Source organism: Lagopus muta, chromosome 9 (genome assembly GCF_023343835.1).
Source record: "Lagopus muta isolate bLagMut1 chromosome 9, bLagMut1 primary, whole genome shotgun sequence".
In the NCBI taxonomy this organism is placed as follows: Eukaryota; Metazoa; Chordata; class Aves; order Galliformes; family Phasianidae; genus Lagopus; species Lagopus muta.
This window is the reverse complement of record NC_064441.1, coordinates 252791-277756: the sequence shown is the minus strand read 5'-3', so window position 1 is coordinate 277756 and position 24966 is coordinate 252791. Positions and strand designations below refer to the sequence as shown.

The 24966-nt window shown below is 46.2% G+C and overlaps 1 long non-coding RNA gene across 1 annotated transcript in view; it reads right to left on the bottom strand.

Annotated features, from left to right (window-relative positions):
- Window positions 1–17366, bottom strand: part of LOC125697627 (uncharacterized) — a 52091-nt gene extending 34725 nt beyond the window's left edge. Inside the window, exons 1-2 of the long non-coding RNA XR_007378888.1 lie at window positions 17178–17366; window positions 6429–6502 (exon numbers count right to left, since the gene is read on the bottom strand). This is a non-coding gene — a long non-coding RNA (uncharacterized LOC125697627). The remainder of the gene's footprint in view (window positions 1–6428; window positions 6503–17177) is intronic.
- Between the last annotated feature and the right edge of the window lie 7600 nt (window positions 17367–24966).

Genomic DNA, 24966 nt, shown 5'->3' with positions numbered 1-24966 from the left:
ACTCAACACCCTTGAACCCATCATCTTTCTCACTACAGAGCCACATTTTTTGTTCTGAGGAGTAAGCATTCCAATTTTGCGGTAAAGAAGTACTCAGTCAAAAAAATAAAAATAAAAATAAATCACTACTGAATACATTTTTTAAGGCAGACCAGGGAGTGCAGATGTCTACAGATGTGGTGTCAGTGGGAGGTGTGGGGACGTGCCACTAAGATGGAAAGTGCTGGGGACAGAACTGTTCTCTGCTGGGCCAGGCTGAACTCCAGTCTGACTCATCCATTCCCATGACTTCAGATGAGCTCTCACTGGTAAGCAGTGTGAACACAAACTCTTCCTGACACCAGAACTGAATGAGCACAAATTAAGTCCTTGTGGGAATCTAAGAATCTAGAACCTCCTGATGTTCCCTTAAGCACAGAGTACTGATGTTTCACAGCCAGATAATCACTTGCAATGAAAACCAGTGCTTTTTATTTGTAAAATATATGGTCACGTTATAAATCCTGAATTTTTCTGATTTTTTTTTTTTAATAAAACTGAACTCCTTCGTTCTTTTAGGAACAATTCAGACTGGCCAGCAGTGGCTATATATAACGTGTATCTCAGGCCAGCACAACTGAAATGCGAACAGCAGCCCTTGGTTTGCCACTTGCAATAGTAAAGGGAAGTGGAAAATACTCAGCTTTGGGTCTGCATTACCACTATTAAAAGCATAATCCAAAGGGCAGAGTGGAATGTCAGTTCAAACCACTGAAGAGAAAACTTCCTTGCAGAATTCACACCCAGATGTATTCCCACATGTCCTTGTAGCCCTGTTATGTAGAAGAGGGATCCGGTTCTGTGTAGGGCCCAGTTCTGACATAAGTCCCTACACACATTTGCACAAGGAGTTCTTCCCTGAGTGTATAAAATACAGCAATTTCAGAAGTGACACCACAGCAAACAAAGCAGAGAGCCACACGTTCTGACTTCACTTCTGCATCTCTAGAGCAAGCACTATGGACACTCTGCTGTCCTCCCAAATTCCTCTGCAGCCTTTGCACTCAGTCCTCTCCTACCAGGGACAGGGCCCAGAAAACACTGTCAATTCCTGCTCCTGATTCTGTACATGCATGGAAAAGTCACTTTGTTCCCACGCCACTTTTCTCCATCCTTTGTTTGCTTCCTGTTTAATGACAGTGGTCAATGGCAGCTGAGTGCAGACTGCTCCCACCTGCGAACCAACGCAGTCCCATGGGCAGGGGACGGCTTTTGGAGAGGAAGGCTCTAAACGGCAAAGTAAAAAGGGGGTGAGAAGAGGCCACGGCATCGGGCAGCTTCTGCGAGAAGGAAAAGAAAAAGCCACTGCAGCTGCCTTTGCATTCTGTCTGCGCAGCAGTAGATGGAGCCCTCTGCCAGCAGCTCCAGCAGCTCCAGAGCGCTGCCCCCCGCCGCCGCCGCCATGGGCCTGGCATCAGACAGCAGCGTGACTCCTCCGGAGCTCTGAAATGCAAAGACGTGCCGTGGACCGCCGCATCGCCTTTCCTCCCAGTTCCTTTGTACGTCGCCACCTGGCCCTCGTGGAATTCAGCACCATTCGGAAAATGAGACGAAAGCTGTTTTATTTCTCTTGCACAATAAGGGATGAGAAATCCTCTTGCCCCGGTTGGAGTTTCTGTGTAAACTGCATCGACGCTGGAGCCTCCGTTCTCCAGATGATTTTGCAGAAATGAATGGCCAATGGCTCTGCAGCCCCTTTGCCACCCATTGCAGATCTACCGCCTTCACTGGGTTCCTAACAACAAAGCAGAGGGAAGGAAGGGGGACAAACTCTGGCACTAATTTGCATTGCTGCAGAATACAAAAAATGAGAGATGTACGTATGGATTTTTCCTCTTGTCCCCAGACTCCGTGTGCTGTGTCAGGTGTCTGCAGTAAGGCTTTGCGTGGACACAGAAGGCTTTTCTTGTGCTGTGCACTGCAGGACCAGAACTGCAGGTTGCAATTGCCTCAGGAAACGTCAGCCAGAGCTTCTGCAACAACAGCTGATGTAGCAGATTTTACTGATCACCTACATCTAATACCAGGTTGTCTGAAACAAACCGTTCTTGTGGAGCAAAGCAGGTGACAGCAAAGGAAGCACACTCCTCACAGACTCAAACAGGTGATCTCCAAATGAGAAGATCCGCGCCAGGTCACAAAGATCATTCATTCTCTGTGGTTGGGAAATGGGAATACAGACAACAGCATCCCATGCTGAAACACAAACAGGTAAAGGAGTGCAGTCCAGCTCCAGCTGCCAGAATAGCACCAGCATCACACAGCAGGGCAGCACCAGGCATGCTGGCCTCCAGGCCCCACCAGCTTTCAGCTGAAGGATGCTCCGTGATCAGAAGCACTCATGGACATTCAGAGGAGCTGGCACGAAGCTTTTCACATCCCCTGGATGGAGCAGAGCAGGACACCCATTACCGCTCACATTTTTCTTCATGGGAAGGAGCGGCACAAGATTTTTCAAAGCAGTGAGAAATCGGAGAGGTTTTTCTCCACGTAAGAGAAAATAATATAGGAATGCTCATTATTTAAGACTGTTTAACATCCAAAAGCTACATTATATTGTAACTCAATTTTGTATATATTTTGACAGTCATATTATTCATCAACCCTATAATCATTCTGACAAAATGTGCTGCTTAAAATCATGCATGAGCAGAAAAAGTCAATGTGGATATATAGCTCACAAAAGGATTTCATAGCCTACCCCCCAACTGCTGTGGAGCATTTACATCTTTTCTCAATGGACTTCTCTCAGAGGGGTCCTTAAGGCACCAGAATCTCCACTCTCTATTACCCCAGCTGAAACCAAGCTGATGTACTGTCACACCAGTCCCACTTCTGTAAGCGAGGACAACATTCGGCTGCTGTTTTGGGGTGTGTTTGTCCACTTGCTTGATAAAGCACTGTGCACATTCTGCTTACTTCCACTACACATCCAAGTACAGGCTTGGCTTTCAACAAAAGTAATCACATGGTACCGAATGCCAGGAAGGCCATCTTCTAAGTCAGCGTATAATTCTCTGGAAACATACACTGCTATATGAGCAACATACAAAAATATACTTGGACATTTTTAGATTCTTTGAAGATTTAATGCTTTGCAAGTAGGAAAACTGAGAATATTATAGAGTTACATGAGATGCTGGAAATGATATTTACCAGCGAGGTAATTCAATACACCTCTATTGTGACATTCAATAATTAAAGAGAGGCCCCCAGCAGTGAATTGGTGGGTGAGGAACTCATGGCAGTGCCAACCTCAGAGAAGCAGCAGCGCCTGCAGAGGGGCGCTTCCCTCTGTGTGCCACATCCCCAGCTGGCACTGAAGCACAATCAGGGAGTGCTTTTGGCAGAACTGATTTCTCATTTCTCAGAATAAAAATCAACAGAAGAATGGAGACCGGATGGCCATTTCTAGAGACAGGGTTTTTTTCCTGGTAGTAGCCTTAGGCTGACTTTCCGGATTTCAGACATCGCCCTGCACCTGATTCTTCATAGGTACGACGGTCTGCTCAGACGGGGTCTGTGATTCAGCTCCAGCAGAAAAAAATAAAGGAATGTGAAGTTTGGTCTTTAATGAACAGAAACCAACAGCTGACAAATTAACTACTTTAGAGAAGTGAAAATTAAACAGTCCTGCAGACACGAGTGTTGGCATATGGAAAGCTGCCACTGAGCTAATAATAGATGTGTCTACTGCAGCAGAGAGGGAGGTCCCATCGTCCTGGAGCACACCATACATCTGGGCACTGGGAAAACAGCCACAAGGCAGCGTCTGTTTGTTGCTTGTTACCTTCCTGTCAGCTATTCATCTGCTGTAACCACTGGCTGAGGGCAGCCATCCACAGTGGCGACGCTGCACTGCAGTGGCACCAGGATCAGTTCTGCCCACCAGCCCCCAGTTTAGCATATGAGTTTCCTGAAGCCGCAGAAGCACAGGAGAGTCTTCCACTAGCACCCTGCCTGCTGCAGTGCAACTGCTCTACATAATTCCCCCAAACCCAGCCAACAGAATACAGAAATGCGAGCGGGTGACAACAGCCATTTCCTCACATTACTTGAGGTAGGTGTAAAAGCACAAAACTACCTGTGGACTGGGTCTTCCTTACTTATACCAGCCCAACCCCTCCATCATCTCCTTGTGTGCAGTAGAGTCACGCTGCTGAGAAACAGAAGGAGAACCAGAGTCACTACATGGAAGATGGAAAAAATCATAGAAAAATTACAAATCAGAGAAGGAAAGTGATTTACAGACATGTGATTATGAAACTCATCAATTGTATTTTCATAAGTATTCTCTTATTCATTAAAGGGAGAATGCAAATGAACAGGGTGGTGGAACTGCAGGCAGACGGCAGCCAGGTAACTTAGTTCCAGTTATTCCCCAAAAAAACACCAAGCAGAAAAGAGAACAAAGTAGGTGATGTGCGCCAGCAGCCAGCAGTAAGGCTGTGTATACACTGTATTGCAGTAGGAAGAGGAGTACACTCATGTAAAACATGCCTCACCCTACACACGCTCTCCTGGAGATGACAGATGAGGCTGATTCACAGCACTCCTCCCAGAAAGTGTCCTTACACTCTGTAATACAGAAAGCCAACAAGAGATAATGGGCACTAAAGAACAGAAGTGAGATAAAGCACTAAAGAGAGAGATAAGGTGCCAAAGAGGAGATATGCACGAGTGTGCACACACACAGGGGAACAAGCTCTAGTAAGAAGCTAGGGCAGACTCTGCCAGTTTTAGCACTGAATCACTGCTTCTCTTCATAGAGTACATAGCCCATGAGTTTTTGGAGACTTCTGGAGGTAACAAACCACAGGGCAATTCTGGTTGCATCACTGCTGAGTAAGCTGGATATGGAAGCTGGAAGCTGTACGTATATACTCCTGAAAAACCTGGGCCTCTGCCTGAGACTGTAGCAAGAAGAAGTAACCTTAAAAAGAGCCCGCAAGTTCTGTTAATGTTTCAATGCTTCCAAGTCAGATCAGAAACCAAAAAGTTCTCTGAGAGTTCTGCATCTTCTAGCTGCTTCCAGCAAGTAGTTGCTGTCTTCCACACATGTAAGTCCTCCATTGGCAGAATTCAGCTGGCAGTTTTACCCTTACAGACACCACCTACTGGCTCTGCATCGTCCATAAGTAGAATATCACATCAGGTTGGGTACCATGAACTTCACAGAGCTGACAACTGCAGCAGACGGCCTTTCTGATAGCCTTCCATGTGTCCCTGTGAGCTTGCCAGAGCAGAAAGTCTGACCCCAGCAGTGCTGGCTGCTGGGAACATGACTGTGATGGACTTCTCCAGCACTGGCCAGGTTTTTCCAGGTCTGATGAGGAAGGGATGGCTCTCTGGCCTTACACAGCGTACCGCTACAGCAGCCACACTTGTCACCATCCAGAAGAACAGCAGAACAGTTCCAGAAGCTCTTTCCTCAGCACAGGGTGGTAGGCACAGCCACAGAAAGGTTTTGGCATCATGAAGGTGCCCTGGCCTCCCCTGGCTGCCGCTCACATGCTTGTACTTTATGCTCTTCTCCACTGCTGAGCCCTTTGGTCCCTTTGTGCCATCCTGCCTTTTGCCTTGAACAGGGCATGATATGGGCACAGCATGAGGAACCTGAGACAGGCAGAGAAGTTCAAGAGGTTCCACATGCTGCACCCCTGGGAAGGCGACATTTCTCCACACAGAGCAATGGCACTGAAACCACACAGTTAAAATAGCAGCAACACTGACAGTACTCACAGGTCCCAGAAAAGAAAGGTGATGCAGAATTGGCTTGTTTACCTTTTCCATACTGGGAACCAGCACAAGTGTTGTCTGCTTGTCATCCTCTGCAATATGTGATATTCTGCCTCAAGATCACACAAATTAAAAAAACCAAACCCACAGAACTCCATTTGTTTTCTACAGGAAGAGCTCAAAACGCACAAAATCCAGCCTCTCTGTGTTGTTCTTCACAAGCTCCAAAGTGTTCAGCTGCTCAGGATATATCGCATTACAGCCCAGGGATGTACCCATCCTCTAAGTAAGGAGGGCCGTCACCCTGCAGCCAGCTGCTGCAGAACACGTGCTCTATGCATCTCAGGGCCATCAGAGCTTCTAGCCAGCCCTGGCTTCTCTTATATTCAAACTACAGCTCAGATCAGGGGCAACCCTGGCAAGCACTGAAGAATATATTTTCAGAGTTTTGAGAAAAATGGGGTTTTTGTTTGTCCTCCCCCCTGTCTCTTTCTTCAAAATGACCCATGCCCTGTCATAATGAGCAAAGGACACCAATTGCAGTCTCTTTGTGACAAGCAGCCTCAAGAAATTGTATGGTGTTTTAGACATTTAAAATAAAAACTGGTGATTTTACAGTATTAGTCAGCAATAACTTCAAGAAGGCTTACTGGAGGTCACAAACAAATCCTGAAGGTGTTGGTCTGATTCGGAATCTGGCAGTTCCACATCTTGCAGCAGAAAACTGAAAACAACAGAAGGACACAGTGACAAAATATGCACAAGAATGAGAAAAAAAATCTGACTTAGTAAAAACAAGACAGGATACAGCATCGGTCTTGTCCTAAAGAGGGATTTCTTTGGCTCTTCCTGGTTTCTGAGGTCAAAAAGTGTGTTATTCTTCCTTTCCAAGGGGCTGGATTGAGGCTGTGGCTCATGAGGTGGGGCAGATGGCTGTGGGATCCCCACACTGAGATCTCCCCACTACAGCATGGTTTGAAGATGGCTTCAGAGCTGTGGAGAACTGAAACACCCAGATGTGCAGGTGTCCCAGGCACGAGCTGAGCGATGCACAGGAGACAGCAGCAAATGCTCTTTCCCTCTCTCCATGAACAGCCCAGCAAAGAAGAAGATAACTTTCTTCTTGCATTACTTTTGGTTCATTTGGCTGCATTTTAGAACAGACACGATTAGGCAGATTTTTAAATGAATAGATTGCTTACATTTTCATTAAAGATGGCTCAACAAGATTGTTTCAGTGACTGAAAAGCCAGCATGGGGATTTTACAGACCTGCACTGGGCTGAACTGCAGCAGTTTGCCTGCTGGCTGCATGCAGGGCTCTTCTGGGGAAATCAGCACCTGCAGTAACAAGCCCTTAGGCCCTGACAGCACAAACCACAGTTTTCTGCAACATAACAGCTGCTCTGGATTTCTTCCTAATCTGCATTGCACACAGCACAAAGGTTTCAGTAGGCACAATCTTACTTCAGTGCAGTACACAATTTCCTTTCACACACACACGAGGCCCCTGGAGCCGACCTGCACAGTGCTCAGAGGCTCCAGCACAGGCTCCTGGCTGCAGAAGTCTGCTCCTGCCCTCCATGTCCCCTGTGTATGCCTGCAGTGCAGTGCACAGCTGCTCCTGACAGGTACATGCACTGGCAGGTTGGAAACGAAACAAAGGGTGAGTTCTGATGAAAGCTTGGCCATTATAACCCAGGGGTAGGACGATGTATGGGTAGAAACTGAATTTCAAATAACAACAAATTGTGTGTTAGTATTATGAGTATCAGTTATCCGTGTGGGGCTTGAAAAGCAGCTGTATGAAACAGAGCCGCTAAATGCTCTATGATTTCCTTTACCATCCAAAAATATGAAGCGAAGGTAATGAGACAACCTTGGCAATTTACTTTCCTGAGCTTTTTAGGTGATTACCTGAAGTAGATGAGGTACAGCTATCACATCCCCCCATCTCCCCTCTGCCCTACCTCTCCAGCTGAGCACTTCCTTTTACTCCCCAACATGACTTCAAGACACTGACAGTTCTGCTTTTCCTCCAGATGGGGAACATTCCTGTCTTGTATGGCTCCATCATTACAAGACTCATCAAGCTTTCTTCCCTGCTCCACACAGCATTAAAGCAAATACAATGAGCCTAAACTTGTCACTAACCATAAATGCACCTAATCCACCAAAAAAACAGGAGCTGAGCCTTCAGGACAAGATGCTCTCAGAAATCCCAAGTCTGCAGTCAGGAAAATGCAGAGCACCAATTCTAAAATATTTTATGTGATAGGAGACCATGTAATCTGTGTACCAGAGTTAGATGAGTACAGAATCAGCATTAGAAGCTGAATCATTTCCAGGATAGGAGAGATTTATCCTATAGGGCTCCCTATTAAGGTCTTACACAGTGTGCTACCTACTCAATAAACCCAAGAAATTAAATGACTCTGGCACAAATGAACAGATCATAAAAAAGATCCAATAAAAAGACTCGGGAGATAAAAACCTCTTTGAATCTCCATGGTGGGAGCTGGACCAAGGATGAGGTTGGGCCCTGCTCTGCACAGCATGCACTTTCCAGCACCGCCGCAGCCCCAAGGCTTTCTTGCCCAGGTACACCACACTCGGGGTGAATGAGGGCTCCCTCACAGCAGGCAAGAGCCAGCAAACAGCATACGAGCCTGAAGCCACAAGTCTGAAGCTACTGAAGACATGAGAATATAAAGCGAGTCTGAAGCTTGAAGTGCTGGTTTTAAGAGCTAAATAGTTGTGCCCAGTACTGTGATCTGTTGTTACTCTGCTGTCGTTAGTCCACCAGAGCTTAAAATAGGCTGAGCAACAAGGTAAACAACTGTAAAAATCCCAGGCTGCTGCCAGCAGACACTCAGGAGGCCGCAGCATCATACCGTTTCGCTTCACTTCCAGTGACTGCGTTATTTGTAGAAGTCTCCATTAGAATTCAGGAGCCGAGTGTTGATGCAGCCAGAGAAAAACTTCACGCTGCAGGAGAATCCATACACCATGCAACGCTGGATAAGCCCAGCTCCAGTGCTTCAGACAGAGCGAGCATGGAGTGCCCTTTGCTGCAAATACACAGGCAATGGTCCCTTTATTTCACTTCCTCACTCCACAGGACAAAATCTAGGCATGAAATCATGGTCTACAATCCTCCCAGATTCTCTGAAATCATCCTGTCGAGTGCAGGTAGTTCTCATGCTTCAGCTACTGCCATCACAGGCTTTGTTAGTGCTGGAGGCTGAGGCTTTGTAAGAAGCCATGGGAGTTCAGGACGTTCTGTTCAGAACGCCAAAGGCGCTGAATAACCACTTACATTTGCATGTGCCTAAACATAGCCCAAACATACTGCAAATAGCAGGAATAGGGTTAGCACTGAGAAGCACAACTAAAAGCAACAAACACCCATTAATAATTTGGTACTTTTCCAGAAAGGCTAGAACACAGCCTATCAAAAAGAATAAGCGAAGTGGTATTTTTGTATAGACAATGGAGGAAACAACAAACAAAAAGCCAACGATCACAAAGGGCAAACATTTGAGATGTTTGCCGCAAACTTCAAAGCCTACTTTTAACCAGTCAGTACACTTTACGAGATTATCCCAAGATCATCTGTTAAGTACTGATTCTGGAGTTCTGACTATTTGCTAGACATGCACAATCTATTTGCTGCCTGAGCTCAAGTGCTTTTCTCTACTGCAGCAGTGACAGCTCACAAAGAAGCAGCCAGCTTACAGCAGAGCTGCTGCATTATGAATCACGCCATGTGCAGCAGAAAGGAGGCTGCAGCGCTCAGGGTGGGCTACCGAGAGCCAGCAGACACGGGGTGCTCCTCTTGGTGCTGCCCACGGTTTGGCAGACGATCGTCAGAGCCGCTCTCATCGCATGCATCCGTTTCTCGGCTTCCGTATGCTGAGCATCAGCAGTAAGGCAGAACACCCCAGGGAGTGCTCACCTTAGGAAGCCAAGGAAGGGAAGAATGAGAGCATGTGAAAAGGAAATAATTTGAGCATTGTGAGGCATTTACATTTCTGATTTCAGAGGCAGTTCAGACTGCACTTTAGAAGATAGGCTCTGACCCATATAACAGAAGAGAAGGGAAACGTTAAAAATGTAACAACGTTCCTTACAATTATTTCATCCCCCCCCCGAGTGTCTGGTGAGGCAGGCTGTAGTTACTGCAGTGAAGATCATGAAGTGTCTGGATGCTGTGAGCACTGCTGCCTCTGCTATACCTGACCAGATTCACCCTCACAGCGTCCCTGTGCAAGGGAAGTAGGGCACTGAGTGCGGTTCACTGCAGAGATGGCTGCAGAAGAATATTCCTGTAGTTAAAGATAGTCCGTGTCACTGGATCCGGTGATGCACGCAGTGATTTTTAAAGAAGCCCCGCCCGGTAACAGAGCAGGATGCAGCCTACCGGCGGCACACAGGAATCCCCGCTCGGAGCCGATTCCTGCAGCCCAGGCAGCGCTGCAGAGCGGCACCCTGCCGGCCGGGATGCGTCACGCAGAGGAGTTCCCGACAGTTTCCAGCTGCCAGACAGCGCGTCGTGCAGCCCGGCCACCCAGCCTCCCAGTCAGCCTGTAATCAGCTGTGCTATACATGTGCAGCGGCCTCCAGAGCATAGCAACAGGTGTACTTTGAAACCTGAAAGGTCCTTAGTTCATTTAAACCCTTGGCAGGAAGTCACAGCAGAAGGTCCATTAGCACAGCTGTCGGAGCAGAGGGACTTACAATGGCCACACCTGTTCCATCACCACTGAGCACCCACAATGCTCCTCACTCCCACTTTCTGCCCGGTAGCACAGCATGACAGACCCCTGCGCTGCACAAAATCCAAGTACAGCTCCAAATGACCAAGAAGCATTAGCTCCACATTGTGGCAGGATTTCTTCCTGCTGTGACAGAAGGCTCTGCTGTGCACAGCTTACACCAGAACACCCACATGTCAATGTCAGGACAAACCACAAGACCGTATCTGCTGTAGATTTCAGTAGGGAGCATTCACCCTCCACAGGACTCAATGTGTGCCCTGCAACCACCACCCAGCCATGCACCGAGGCCAGAACTCATCCAGCAGAGCAGAGAAGGCAGGGGAAGGGACTGTCAGAAAATACAGAATTGGAACATGGAAGAATGTGGGAAAAGGAAGGGAACAAACATATAATCCCTCTAGAACTAGGGGTTGTACCAAACTGTCTACTGGATGGTTTGTGGAGGAAGCAGAACATTCGTCAGCCCACTGTCATCAGATACACATCTGTGCCAAAGCCCTTTTCCAAAATACTGGCAGCCATGACAGCAGAAAACACAAGCACTGCCCAATTACCATACATGTTTTTAAAGCCCAAACAAATCCTCGGTCACATCCTGCAGCCCTGACTCACAGCCCCACCTCAACATGCCCACATCCCATGGCTCACAGGGCGAGCCATCTCCTCTTGCTACTCACCACAATCTCACACACTGCCCTCACTGCCTCACTTCTACATTGCCTACAAATTCATTGAGCAGGAGTGCTGCGGTTCCTAAGAAAGGAACTGGGGCCGATCATTTCTGTGACTGCTGCCACATAGATCCCCCCACAGAACACTGCGGGGTGACTTCATTGCAGCCCTTCAATATCTAAAAGGAGCCTAGAGAGGGGAGGGGAATCAACTCTTGGAAAGGGTTGACAGCTGCAGGACAAGGGAAAATGGTTTTAAGTTGAGGGAGGGAAGATTGAGGTTGGATGTCAGGGGAAGTTCTTTACGGAGAGAGCGGTGAGGTGCTGGAACAGCTGCCCAGAGAGGCTGTGATGCCCCGTCCATCCCTGGAGGTGTTTGAGGCCAGGCTGGATGGGGCCATGGGCAGCCTGGGCTGCTGTGAAACGGGGAGGTTGGTGGCCCTGCATGGCATAGGGGGGTTGGAGATTCGTGATCCTTGAGATCCCTTCCAACCCGGGGCATTCTGTGATTCTGTGACTTTCAGACTTCTACATCAAGTAATTACTCTCTGCTCCTGGATAGGAAGAGACATTCCCATTTTACAGACAGGAAAAGTAGCCCCTCATGATGGAAAGGCTTTAAAAGACCATTTTATCAGTCTAAAGATGAGGTGTTTTTTGTTTTTTGCTTTTTTTTTTAAATCGCTTGTATTTTCTCTGTGAGAAAGTGAGATGAGGACATGAACCTTTCTGAGTGGAACTACTCAGTCCTGACCACCATATGCCACATTTCATTCAATCCATTGGTAACCTCAGTCTGTTGCGAGAGGCATGAGTTCTGTCTTTTAGGTGGATGTAACGGATTGCAACCTCTCCACTGCAGTCAGAAGCAGGAATTTTTCCTAGGAAAAATCCATTGCCACTGAGCTAGATTCTTCTTCCTCTGAAATCTGTAACTCTCTCTACTTTTTTTTTTTAAGTTCAGATTCATGAACAGAGATTGAAATGACCAACCTGTTTGCACCAAGAAGAGAGAATACCCTATTCCTCATTCTTCAGCAACAGTTCTTGACATCTCATTTCACAGACATCAGATGATAAAGCATTTTATGTAGAACTTGATACAGAGACTGAAATGACTTGCAGGGCATTCCACTAAAAGGAAAATGTCCCAGAGAACAGCAGTTGTGTACGTTACTCTTACTGTGGAACAAAAGAGCAGTTTTTACTGCTATGAACTCAAGATCCAACAATATTTGTATTTATCAATGTACAAATACTGATGGGGTGGAACAAAGAGAACAGAGCTCTTCTCAGTGGTGTCCAGTGACAGGGCAACATGCCATGGGCACATACTGAAACACCAGTAAATCTACTGAAGTATAGGAGGAAAACCTTATTGCTGTGGGTCTGGTCAAACACCAGGACAGGTTTCCCAGAGACGCCATGTAGCCTCCATGCTCAGGAGATATTCAACAGTGACCAACAGTGTCCTGCACAAGCTGCTCTAATTGCCCTGCTTTGAAGAATCAACTAGGTGACCTGCAGAGGTCCCTTCCAACCTCAACTATCCTTTAATTGTGAGTAATGAGAAGAACATGATTTGTTTAGTCAAGAAAGAGAAAGCTGGAGGTAGGCATAATGGATCCCTTTGAAGCAGACAGATCTCTATGTGTACTTATCAAGACAGATAAAGCAGTGACAGGTTAGCTTTAGGGAAAGAATGGCACATATTTATGCTCCACAGGCAGGAGGATTTAAGTGCTGGAATAGCCCTTGGAATCTTAGCTGCAAACTTAAAGAGGAAAACATGCAAACAGTCATTAGGAATGGCCTAGGTGTTATCAATTTTGTTTCAGAGCATCTGAATATTCTACTGCTTGGATCAGCGCTTTCCAAGCAGAAAATAGGTGGCTCCAGCATTCGTGCCTTCAGTGAGTCCTTGCTCAGGTGAAGTGACCGCCGCAGCAAGGAGGACGCAGCAGGCAGGAAGAAGGGTCTTTGGACAGAGGTTCTCAAAGAAGGAAGGCACATTCCTTCAAGACAGATGGAGAGCTTCAGAAGCCAGAGGGTGCAATCATTGTGTCTTATCATCACCAGACCAGAAACCATGACAGCGCTCCTGAGAACGACAGGAAGGAAGTCTCCATTAAATTGGGTAACTAGGGAGAAGAAAGCCTCCAAGTTTATTCCTGCCAGCAAACTAGCTTCGCTGTGTCTCGTGGCACACACAAAGTACACCAGTTCCAGACAGGAGAAAATGCCAACATTTTTTCTGTGATCCCATGAAAAAAGACTTTATTCTGTAGGAAGGCTTTGTAATTGCTAAGAAAGCTCAATGGAAGAGACAGGGGAAAAAAAAGAAATCTGATGTCAAAACTCCGATGAATTTAACTTGCTGGTATAAATGTACATACTGCACATTTAAGCAGAAATCAAATATCCTAAAAATATCCCCAGTACAGCCTGAGAAGATTGTTGCCTTGTTAAACACTAGCTTCACTCCAGCTGATTTTTGCATTTTCACAATATTGCAAATTATGAAACTCCTTCAAACTCTGGAATACAGTAGCAGGAAAAAAAAAAAAAAAATTGAGAATAGTTTAATTATCAGAAAGTCAAATCTGCAAAGGAACAGCCTACCTGAAACCCAGCACTGACACACCATTCACAGGATCCACCACTGCTCACTTGAATGTTTTCCTAAAAGTTCATTTATTTTAGTCTACATTTATGTTAATAAATGGATATTCAATATGTGAATTGATGTTTCTGAAAGCACTTTTTTTTTGTTGCTGTAAAACAATTGAGAAATTCAGACTAGCGTCTTCTCTTATCTTACAAACATTCAGCCTCACCTTGTTCTTTAGAAGGCATCTGACAAACGACATTAGTCAGCACTGCTATGTGGGCTGTCACCTCTTGTTCTGTAAGAGGACTGGGTAGCTCTGTGCACAGTGCAGGGTACAGTAGGGCAGCAGTTGCTAGGGGAAGAAGTTAATTTAGCATGCAAGCTTGTGTCTGTCTAGTTGGTTGGAGATCCATTTGTGAAAGGTTTTTAAAAAGCACCACATATACCTGTGACTACAAATAGAAAGCTAGCTTTTGTAGGAGGCAGTTTTTAGGGGGCTGGGAATGAGACACAGTCCTGACGCCTGCTTGGAAACGACAAAGTCCAGATGATGATTACTGCATGGGGAAACAGATCATCTCAGCCTAGTTCTCAGTCAGCAAGCAGGCAGATGGTGCACAAACATCATCTCCCACACCTGCCTGCATTTGTCTCCTACCTTCTGCTTTTCATTTACCCAGCGTCTGGTACAAGTCCAGCCTCTAGCTAGAGACCCTGCAGTAACACAAATAGCCACTGAAGACTGTCACTCAGTCTTGCTTGCAGGTTGAACATTAGGGCAAACAGCCAACTGAAAGCTTGCGGAAAGTCAGGGGAAGTTTTAAGCACAACCTAAGTTGCAAGAAAGAGACTAAGATGGGTGAATGGGCACATTGGAGGGCTCACAGTCCTAATGGAGCTGCAGCTCCCCCTGGGTCAGTGTAGCACAGTGGGAGCTTCCCAGCAGCAGCAAGGCAGTGCAGTAAAAGCTAACCAGCCTAAAAGAAAGAAGCAGCTAGAGCTGACGTGTCACAGGCACAAGATAAGGCATCTACTGTTGCGAATACCTGAAGAATGTTTTCTATTTATACCAAGGTTCTGGGCAACAGATAGCGCATAAGAAGCTGCAAAGAGAGGATATGATTTCCCTTTATACTACAACTTTCCTCCTGGTATAACTTCCCGTAGGAAGCAACAAAAACTCTGTTACCATTGTCTTTGTCGTGGCAGCTGCTTTTATGCTATCATAAGCATGGAATACATACACAAATTTATAGATAATATTACCAGCATTTTTTCCAACCAAACCAGCTTGTTAGCAAATAACAGATTGGATTTCTCTGCCACTGTAAGACACTGTCATGGTTTTATAATTTTTTCCTCCCAGGGGTGTGGTTCCCTTCGCCCCTTTGTCACAGAATCAGGCCAGACCGTGACAGATGCTTTACCTTCATCTAGCAGACCAGGAAAAAGGGTTTGAAACTACCCGGAGACTGAAAACACACAGGTGAAGCTAACTAAAACCAAGTTATCTTTTTGCATTTAAAAGAAAATAGGTTCTTTCCACTAATTTCCACTAACAATTAGGAGCCTGTCTTTATGTGCAAAGACTACCCCAGAACCTCACCAAGATCAGCTTAATGAATTCAAAGTTGCATAGCTGTGCAAACCAACGTGCACTTGAAAGTCAGCCTCAGTGCTTGTGTGGTAACACAACTAAAGGAAATTCTCATTGTGTTTCACTTCATGATACAGGGCCAAAATGCATGCTTAGCTTGTGCCAGCCTCGAAGGGTCACTGCAGACACACAGCTGCACCCAGGGCCATGTTTCACTGCCTCCCAGCACAACACCACCAGCAAAGCAGGAGGAGCATCTGCTGTGCTTGGAGGTGGACAACCAGCACTTGTGTCTTCATGTATACAGAGCGGTGAAGCAGTTCTGTGTGGTTTGGTGAGACGAGTGTATTCTTTGCAGTCACAACCCAGGCTGTCTCTGAGATATGGGTTCAAGTGAATTCAAAGCAAAAATAAGAATCACTCACTGCTTTGCATTTTGTGTTTGTGAGAACCCTGTGAATGCAAAATAACATCAGCCCAGATTCACAATCAGGTTTTATATACCAGCAGATCAAGGTTGTTTAGCTGTGCAGCTGTGGATTTGTTCTATCTTCAGTATATTTCTCATTTAGCTACGTTAATCCTGAAGCAAGGAAGTAGAACTGCACTATTTTATACACTTTATGCATATACTGCAGATTCCCCGTGTATTCTCCACTGTCTCCCTCTGTATGTGCTTACAGTCACAGCATTTAGAACAACTCTACCTATTGTTAAAGCTTCTCACTATGATGGTCTCCAGCAGTTTGACAGTGATAAACTGCAACTGCTCCACCCGTATTTTCCATGTGAGGAGTCTGTCTCAAAATGAAATGTTTGGAAAGCTTCTGCAAAAATACAGCAGCTATTTAAGAAAGAAAAAGGGAAATGGGTACTAATTCATTAATAATTCATACACAAACACAGTAACAACTGCAACCTCATGGCGGGGCTCAACAAGTCAGTAGAAAAGGAGACAGTAGAGATAAACAAAACAGAGAAAGTAAATAGTGTATCACATGCAGTACAGTAGTTATGCAAACTGCTCCCCAAGGAATCAAGCCAAAAAAAGGTTAAATACTTCACTGACACTAATCTTTTCACTTCTCATTTTATAATTTGATTGGTTATAAATCAGTCTGCACAGTGTAAGCTAACATCCCTCATTTTTCAAATTTTACTTACTGCAATAACACTAACTCTGCAAATCACCCTGGCTATGCGTTATTTTTATATCCAAGAGCACGAAGTGACAGCAGTTCAGCAGGACAGATCTGACTAAGAGACAGAAAGAAATTGTTCTGCTTCCCAGACATGCAAGAACATGACCGTGCTCCATAGCCCAAGAAGGCTGATTTTAAAGCCGTAGGATGAAAATGACTCAGCCTGCGTTAAAATTAGAGGTATGACAGGATTAAAACTGCAGGATAAGTAACAAATGTATTTTAACTTGACTTAAAGTAATCTTGTTGTTAACGTCTGTTAAGGAAATGTCGGAGATCCAGCAATTTTAGAAGCCCATGAAATAATCAAACCTACAAAGAGTTCTCTAAAGCTTCGCACTGTCACTGCTGGAGGAAGGCCAGCCCTGGAGCAAGGGCAGTACAGGGCAGCCGTCGCTGTGGCTTTGCTCCTTGTGACAGACCAGCAGCCCCAATGCCGCGGGCACACGGGTATGAGCCGCAGGCACAGGGCAACGCGGAGAGAAACGGACACAGCAAGGAAGCAACTGTCCCAGCGATCCTACACAACGCAACTCACCGCCTCGCTCCCACCAGCAGCAACAACTCCCACTCAGAGCCTCCCCAGCCGCCTCCATCCGGCTCCTCCTACTCTCTATCCAGGGAGAACTCTACAGCCGTTCTCTGCTGTGTCGGCTTCTGCCCACCCTCAACAGAGAAGAACAACTCAGCCCCAGGGGTAACGCTGCAGGGAGGGAAGCACTCTGGAAACGACCTGGAGTGCAGTGGTGCAACTGCTCACAGACAAAAGCTGTTTTCTAATCAAACACAGACACAGCTGTAAGTCATTTAGCTCAAAATGACCCTGGTAAGCTTTTCTGTATCTTTTATCGCTTCTCCTTGTGCTCAGAGACAGAAACACAGCATTTCTGGTGACTTTAATAATAAAGAGCTACTAAAAAAAATAAAAATTTATGTATTTTAAAATCTACACGACATTTTGGATGCTGGATGAAAAACGTGTAAATTAGAAGAGTATAATGGGCAAGAGACCATCATGAGAGATTCCCTCCTGGATACACTGCTGAGAGCCAGGAACAGCACTCCCCATCTCAGCATTTCCCATTGGCCATTATAAATTCAGCTTTGCATTAGCTGACGTCAGGTGTGTGCAGCATTCGCTAGTGATCTGTGGGCAGGCGTTGCTCTTGGTGGGGTTTCCCCGCCTTCCTGATTGCCCAGCTTTCTTTCTCAATTAGTGCCTAGATGATCAGTGGAGTAAAAGGGAAGAATGTCCTCTCCTGAGCAAATCTTTCAGTGTTTTTCAGCCTTTCTGCAGTGTGTTTGTATATATATACCCTCTAAAAAGAAAGGTGAAAACAACTGCCACTAAAGGATTCTGTATCTCCCAGCATGGGCTGACAAAGTCCTGCTTAAATCTGTGTACAACGATTTGCATATAGAACTACTGCAATGTTTTCTCCTGCAAAGAGGACAGACAGGGCCACACTACGGTAAATTAACATTCCACTCACGCTGCCAGTGCTGGCTGTCTCACTAGGTCCCTTGTACCAGCACAGAGGCAATGAGCTCTGCACTGCAGAGCAAAAGGCAGCATGGCACTGTGCTCCAAAGAGCCACAGTGACCAGGTTCCTGTGCACAGGTGGTTTTACAAACACAGGCCAGGTGTGATTTCCTTGCACAGTGTTGCACCTCAGCCTCTCAGAATGAGGCTGTATTCTGCCAAACTGCTCCTCCGTGTACTCCTGCATAGTAGTGTCCTTTTCTGTGACACAAGGCTGGTGCCTCACAGACTGACAGAGGCTGATAACAAGCAGTCGATGAGCTTCTGCTCCACATTGCCATGCGGCCCACCTACACCCAACAGCACCCAACACAGCACCCAACAGCACCAAGTGGCAGGCAGCCAGCAGGGCAAGTACCACTGCCTCCAGAAAAGCCTCAAGGAGAGAAAACGTCAGCTCAGTTACTCAATCTGAACTATTCACGTATACTTAATGCAGAAGACCATAGGTCCTATTCATCCTGTCAGTCACTGCTTTATCCAGACCTTGCAAGGACTGCAGGCAAGCACTGATCATACGTTTCTCATAGCAAAACAATGTAAGAAAGAGGGTGAATAGGCTGAAAAAACAGACCCTAGGAAGCAGGCTTGTATAGCCAGTGGGGGATGAATCATTCTTGTTTCAGAAGCAGTATCATTAGCCTGAAGCTAAAAAAAGCAAAACAGGGAGTAAAGTAAGGCACTTGTAAAGAAGAATGTTTTCTTATGGGTGTTTGCTTTGTTTTGTTCTACTTTAACAGCTATCAGCTCGATGTAGCAGAACTTGTCACAATACAGAGAGTTAAAAGTTTTTGCTCTCAGAATGTGGGGCAGCATTTTCACCAAACAAGAATGGACGTGTGGTTACTTTAATTCCTGGCATAGCTAGGCACGTCTTATCACTAGCTCATGAAAAAATGGAAATACATAAGACAGACAGTTTTCTTCTTAGGTAATGAGATACGATTCTCAGCACAGGATGGGGATTGTTGGCAAGATGCAGTATCAGTGCAGAGGAGCTCAGTACTGCCAGCTGAATAGATCTGTCGTGTTTCTTTCTGCAAATGTTATGTCTACTACTACTACAAATAGCACTGCAGAGTGATAAAACTTTAGAAATGTGAAAAAAATATTTTCTTTATTTTCATGTCTGTTTGCTGTGAGAATCTGGCAGCATTTTGTTTTGTCAAAGTTGTATTTCAGGCTCAGAGTACCAACATTTCTTGGACCTTTACACCTGCACCCATCATTAACAGCAGCAACACACACAGTGCACAGAAGGCAGCCTTGCTAAGCATCTTTCAAACTAGAAAGAAATAAGATAATTTTCAGAATATATGCTTTAAAGCACTGAAACATGCTCTTTAATGTCTACTGGTTAAGGCCAGGGCCTACAGAAACTAAAAGATCTCCATGTTGCCAGAGCTTTCCTTTCATGAACACTCACATTGGGTTCATGTGCGTCTATAGGATCCTAGATGACTATTTTTAACTACACGAGGAGCAAACGACTCTCAGACACCATAACCTTCCAGATGAGTCTACACACGTTCCAATGCCATTCTCATCTGCACATAACTAATGTGTGCATTACTCAGGAAAGAGTAACAGCAGGGCTGTAGTCTCATGCCACTGATTTCATTACTGTACAGAAATATGCTGCTGTGAATTAACCAGTACATAATGATTTGTCATAAATAATTACAGCTGAAAGTGCAACTGACAATGAATGAAGCAAGAACACAATGTAATCCTCTATTCCTCTTATCCTACCTGGTAACATCCTGATTTAGCTCAAACACTAAATCTGAGTCTGCCTAAACACAGGAAAGAATTCGTAAGTATCATATATTAGTTTGAAAAGCACTTTGGACACACACACACACAAGAAAACATATTCTGAAGTACCCATAATCTGTTCAAGGATTAAACTGCAATCCGTACTCCACACAGACCTCAGCCATCTTTCATCGGCCTCAGAGGTGAAGTTTAGCACCGTGAGAGGTGGTGATGCGGCAGCAGGAGGCACTGCCCAGCCATCCCAGTCAGGAGAACAGAAGCCACACATCTCTCATCAGCAGACTTTTCCACAGCAATGCCTGCTTTGCGCTGCAGGTGAGACTGAGGGCTGAGTGTGGGACAAAGAGTTGGGAAAAATAAGTTCTGCACTGGAGTGTGGATTTAGAGCAGCTCAGCTTCTGAGGCCTGAAGGTGCGCAGAAACAGAGAGGTGAGCAGGACACGAGTAATGCTACTGCATCTTTTACACGGATAATTAAAGCAGACCAAAGATGCTTCCAAGCAACTTCTAGGACACAGCTTGCTCCATTGCTCCCATCAGTAAAAAGTGTCAGATTATTTTAAATGGGCTTATTATATTTTTATTCAATAATTTCAGTGGAACAGCAAATTCTCTTTTCTAGATAGACATAGGACGGCCTGACAAAACCTGCTGTTTCGTTCTCTCTAGGCATCCTCTGTATCCTTCTCCATCACTGCTTGCAGCTCCTTGCCAGGTCTTCTCTGAAGTACTACAGAGCTTCCACACACTTGGATTTGGTAGTTTGTTAATTTTTTCTATTATTTATTTTAAAACAAAAAAGTTTATCTGCTCACCACTGTTGATGTGTTTAGAGAGCCAGCCCTGGTCTTCATCCGAACAGAGCAATCCCTGCTGTATAGTTAGGGCAGATCCTGCTCCGCTTCCTTGCATGTAGCACCACTGCACTGCCCACCTCCTGCACCCCAGTGGGATCACAAGGGATGGAGCTCCCAAGGCCACCCCTGCAGACAGTAACCCATGGGGAGAGGGCTCTGACCTGTTTCTGTGCTGTCCATCTCCAGAGTGCACCATGGCACACAAACACCTTGCTGCTGCCACAAACATCAGTGGGACGCAGGGGGCACAGGCAGGAAGCAGTGGGAGTTCCAGAAAAGCTTTGGATACACACAGGGCATCATATTCTGCTTGTCGTACAGGCACAGATTAAAATTATAAGGAACAGGAATGCTTTCCTTTACTGTGTTAGGCAGATTTCCATGATGGAATGGGGTGTGAACAGCAAATGAGATGGACCCAGGGGAAAAGATCACTTCTAACTGCCCTCTGACAGTGGCAAAAGGATCTTCTGCCCATCTGTTGCTGCCTACACTCATCACAGCCTTGCTTGGAGGCTGAGCAAAGGGCCTGCCAGCCTGCTCTGCTGCACAGAAACCCTGTAGAGAACCCAGGATTTTCTGATGGAAAGCCTTCAGGTGCTGTGCGATGCTGAGGAAAAGAGGATGTATGTTTGGCTCCAGCAGGGCTGCACTCCCCTGGATCCTGACTTCTGATTAAAGCATTGTAGCTGAGAGCAGGAACCCACAGAACCACACCATGGATGGGAACACTGGTAGGTTTGCACTGAATATAGACCAGCAGAATTCCTTCTTCTCTGCCATATTGATGGACTGATCTTGTCTTTGCTGATCTGCCAGGACAGAGCAGCTGACACCCACCTCCTCCATGCTGCACTAGGTGCTCACAGCTGCACGAGCCCCACAGTGTTAAGCACACAAAAAACCTCCCACAGACCAACTTCATTTCTCTTTTTTCTATAATCATTTCTTTAGGCAAGTCTCTCTTGGTATTTTAAAAATTCATTTTAATCAATTTAAAATTAATAAAGAAACAGTGAAACCCTCAGGGCCCGCTCGCTCCAATCTTTGCCACTCTGGAAGTGATGATTCAGCGTCAGCGCGGTACTGCTGCAGGAAGCTCCAAGGAGCTGTGCTGAGCTGAATTAGGTCACTCGGCTTGCTATTTACAGAGAGGCAACCTTTTCCATCATTGGATGTTTCTTTGTTTCTTATCTGAAAGAGAACTGCTGTGTTCCAAGGGCACAACCTCTGGCCGTGTCTTGCTGTGGCCACATGTCCTGGCTCTGCCTGCGCCCATCTGGGAGGACCGAGGGGACACGGCTACTGGCTGCAAGGCACTGCTGAGCCCTGTCCTGGACAAGAGCCCTTGCAGAGCACGAGGCTCCCAGATGAGCATCCCCACTCTGCAGCACTGCTGTGGGCCACAGCAGTGCCTGGACAGCAGCACCCCAGTGCACCTGGCACAGGGAGGAGCCAGCTACACAGCGAGGGGAGGCTGGCTGCTGTGGGCCAGCCCTCTGTGTACGAGCCTGGGGCGAAGGAGGATGAAGAGCACCCTGCAGCGTGGAAGTTCTGTTGAATAGCTGGGGAGCAGTAGCAGGGCCAGCAGGAGAGCAGGAGCCCCACAGCCTGCCCCGGGAAGCTATGTGCCAGCCCTGTCAGGACCGGCCAGCCTCCACAGAGAGCAGAAAGGCTGCCTGTCATCAGCCGGCAGCTGTGCTGACAAGCAGATCTGAGATGATGCCAGCTCACAGTACTCACCTAAAAACACTGGGTGACCCACTTTGCAGGAGGCAAGAGCGCTGCATCCCATAGGCGCAGGCACCCCCTCAGCCACATCTGGCTCCGCACCAGGAGGAGGCCTGGCCATGCACAACGCCACAAACTGCCCGGCTTCTCTTCAAGGCCGCTCTGCCGCAGGGCCCACCTCACTGCTCACACCAGAGCCCCAAGTACTCAGTGAGAGCTTCCCTATGAGAGACACAGGAAGCGCTGAGCTGGGCCTTAAAAGGAGAAACAAAAACACCACAAGAAATTGCTTGCACTTTCTTAAAATTAGTTATGCTTCCTTCACAGACAGTGGCTGCAAGTAACAAGAAGTCTGGAGTAATTAACTGAACATTCTTTGCATACTAACCAAGAAGAAAATATCTAGGATCTATAGCTCATTCCTTTACTAACCAGGCAAAAGGTTTGGGCTGAATTGGTTTTAGACCACAATTTAGAGACCTTACACTGAAATTATCCAGTAGAAAGAACTGAACAGTCTCGTACATTTGTGAGGGCCTTACCATAAAAACCAAGGTTTATGGTTGGTTATTTTGGTTTTCTTTTTAAGGAAATCAAATACTTCTTTTTTTTCTGTATTACCGTGGCAAAGTGGTAAAGGTTTAGCAGTAGACCGCATTGGCATCCAAGAAACAAATAAAACAACCGTTCCCTTAGCTAGATTAGCTGCCAAAGCAAGCGTTAAAGCGCTGTTATCAGAGCTGAAAGCTCCACATTAATACAGAGGACAAAGGATCTTCTCTGTAACAAGGGTAGGTGTAGTGCTGGCATTAAAGTACCTCAACACCCTGAAACACCTTTACCCAACGCAGCCTGTACTGCTCCATTAGGATAAACACCATTTTGGTAGTAAAGCTGCATAATTCTCCTCCATTAATTACTATTTTTTCAACAAGAACCAAAAGCCAATGTCCCACAGTTAAGATAAGGTAATCATAGCAACACACAACTCTTTGTGTGGATGGAAACACAACTGTGCAGCATCAGTATTGCTAAATAAGACTCAGATGCTCAGTTGTATTAGGAATTGATTGCACTAGCAGGCAGATGAATCTATTTTGTGGTCTGCGGAAAAAAAAGGGCATGTAACAGAAATATGGAGAAAATGCTATGATTGTTTAAATGGGTTTTGATACCATTGGAAAAAAAAAAAACAAAAAACCAAACCTGCTAAGGCAAGTTAAGGCTTACTGGGTAAGTCAGTATCAAGCCCTTTATCTTTACAAATAGCCTTTAAAGGATAAAAGAGCTGCTGCCCTTCTATGCCTTTGCCATGAATCTGTTATATTCACAGAACCACGGGGTCAGAAGGGACCTCAAGGATCATGAATCTCCAACCCCCTCGCCACAGGCAGGGCCACCAACCTCCACATTTCATAGCAGCCCAGGCTGCCCATGGCCCCATCCAACCCAGCCTTGAACACCTCCAGGGATGGGGCATCACAGCCTCTCTGGGCAGCTGTTCCAGCACCTCACCACTCTCTCTCTAAAGAACTTCCCCCTGACATCCAACCTCAATCTTCCCTCCCTCAGCTTCAAACCATTTCCCCCTGTCCTACTGTTATCAACCCTTTCCAAGAGTTGATTCCTGTTTGTAGGCTCCCTTTAGGTACAGAAAGGCTGCAATGAGGTCACCCCGCAGCCTTCTTTTCTCCAGGCTGAACAAGTCCAGCTCCCTCAGCCTGTCCTCATAGGGGAGGTGCTCCAGCCCCTGATCATCATATTCCAGTGGGAGAAGGCAGAGACAGTCACACCATGTAGCAGCAAGTGGCAACAGGGAAGGTGTGGAGAGCCAACAGAGCAAACTCACCAACTGCCCTCCTCCAAATGACCCAACCCACAAAATCTCAAAGAGAAAAATACAACGTGAAGACAGCTGAAATCCCACCAGTCCTATAATTCACTGTGCTGACTGAACACACCTCCTTCGGCCAGGAAGCTGTTAAAGGCATCTGCATTCCTCTATTAATCCAAGAAAGCTTTGATGATGCGACTTTTCCTAGCTCTTCATAACTGGCTTGGAACTAAAGGTCAGGTTGGGAGTTATCCACAACACCAGGCTTTCCATATTCCTGGCAGACTGTCTCATGCCAGCTATTCTGGAAAGTAACTCAAGCACAAATGGCAAAGACACAGAGACAAATCAGCTGCTACAGAGGGAAGAGCAATGGGCTTGCTTCTGAGTCCAATCCCTGTTCTTGCAAATGCCTTCTTTCTCACAGCAGCATTCAAAAGGGTCCAGCTGCCTTCGGGGCCTAAAGCTCCAGCATTTCTTCTTACCAGCTGCCTAAATTCAGACATGAGTTTCTCAGTTACAGTCTCAAGATACCTAAAAAAAGATGTTGTAATCATACTGGGAAGCATGAGCCTTAATGTT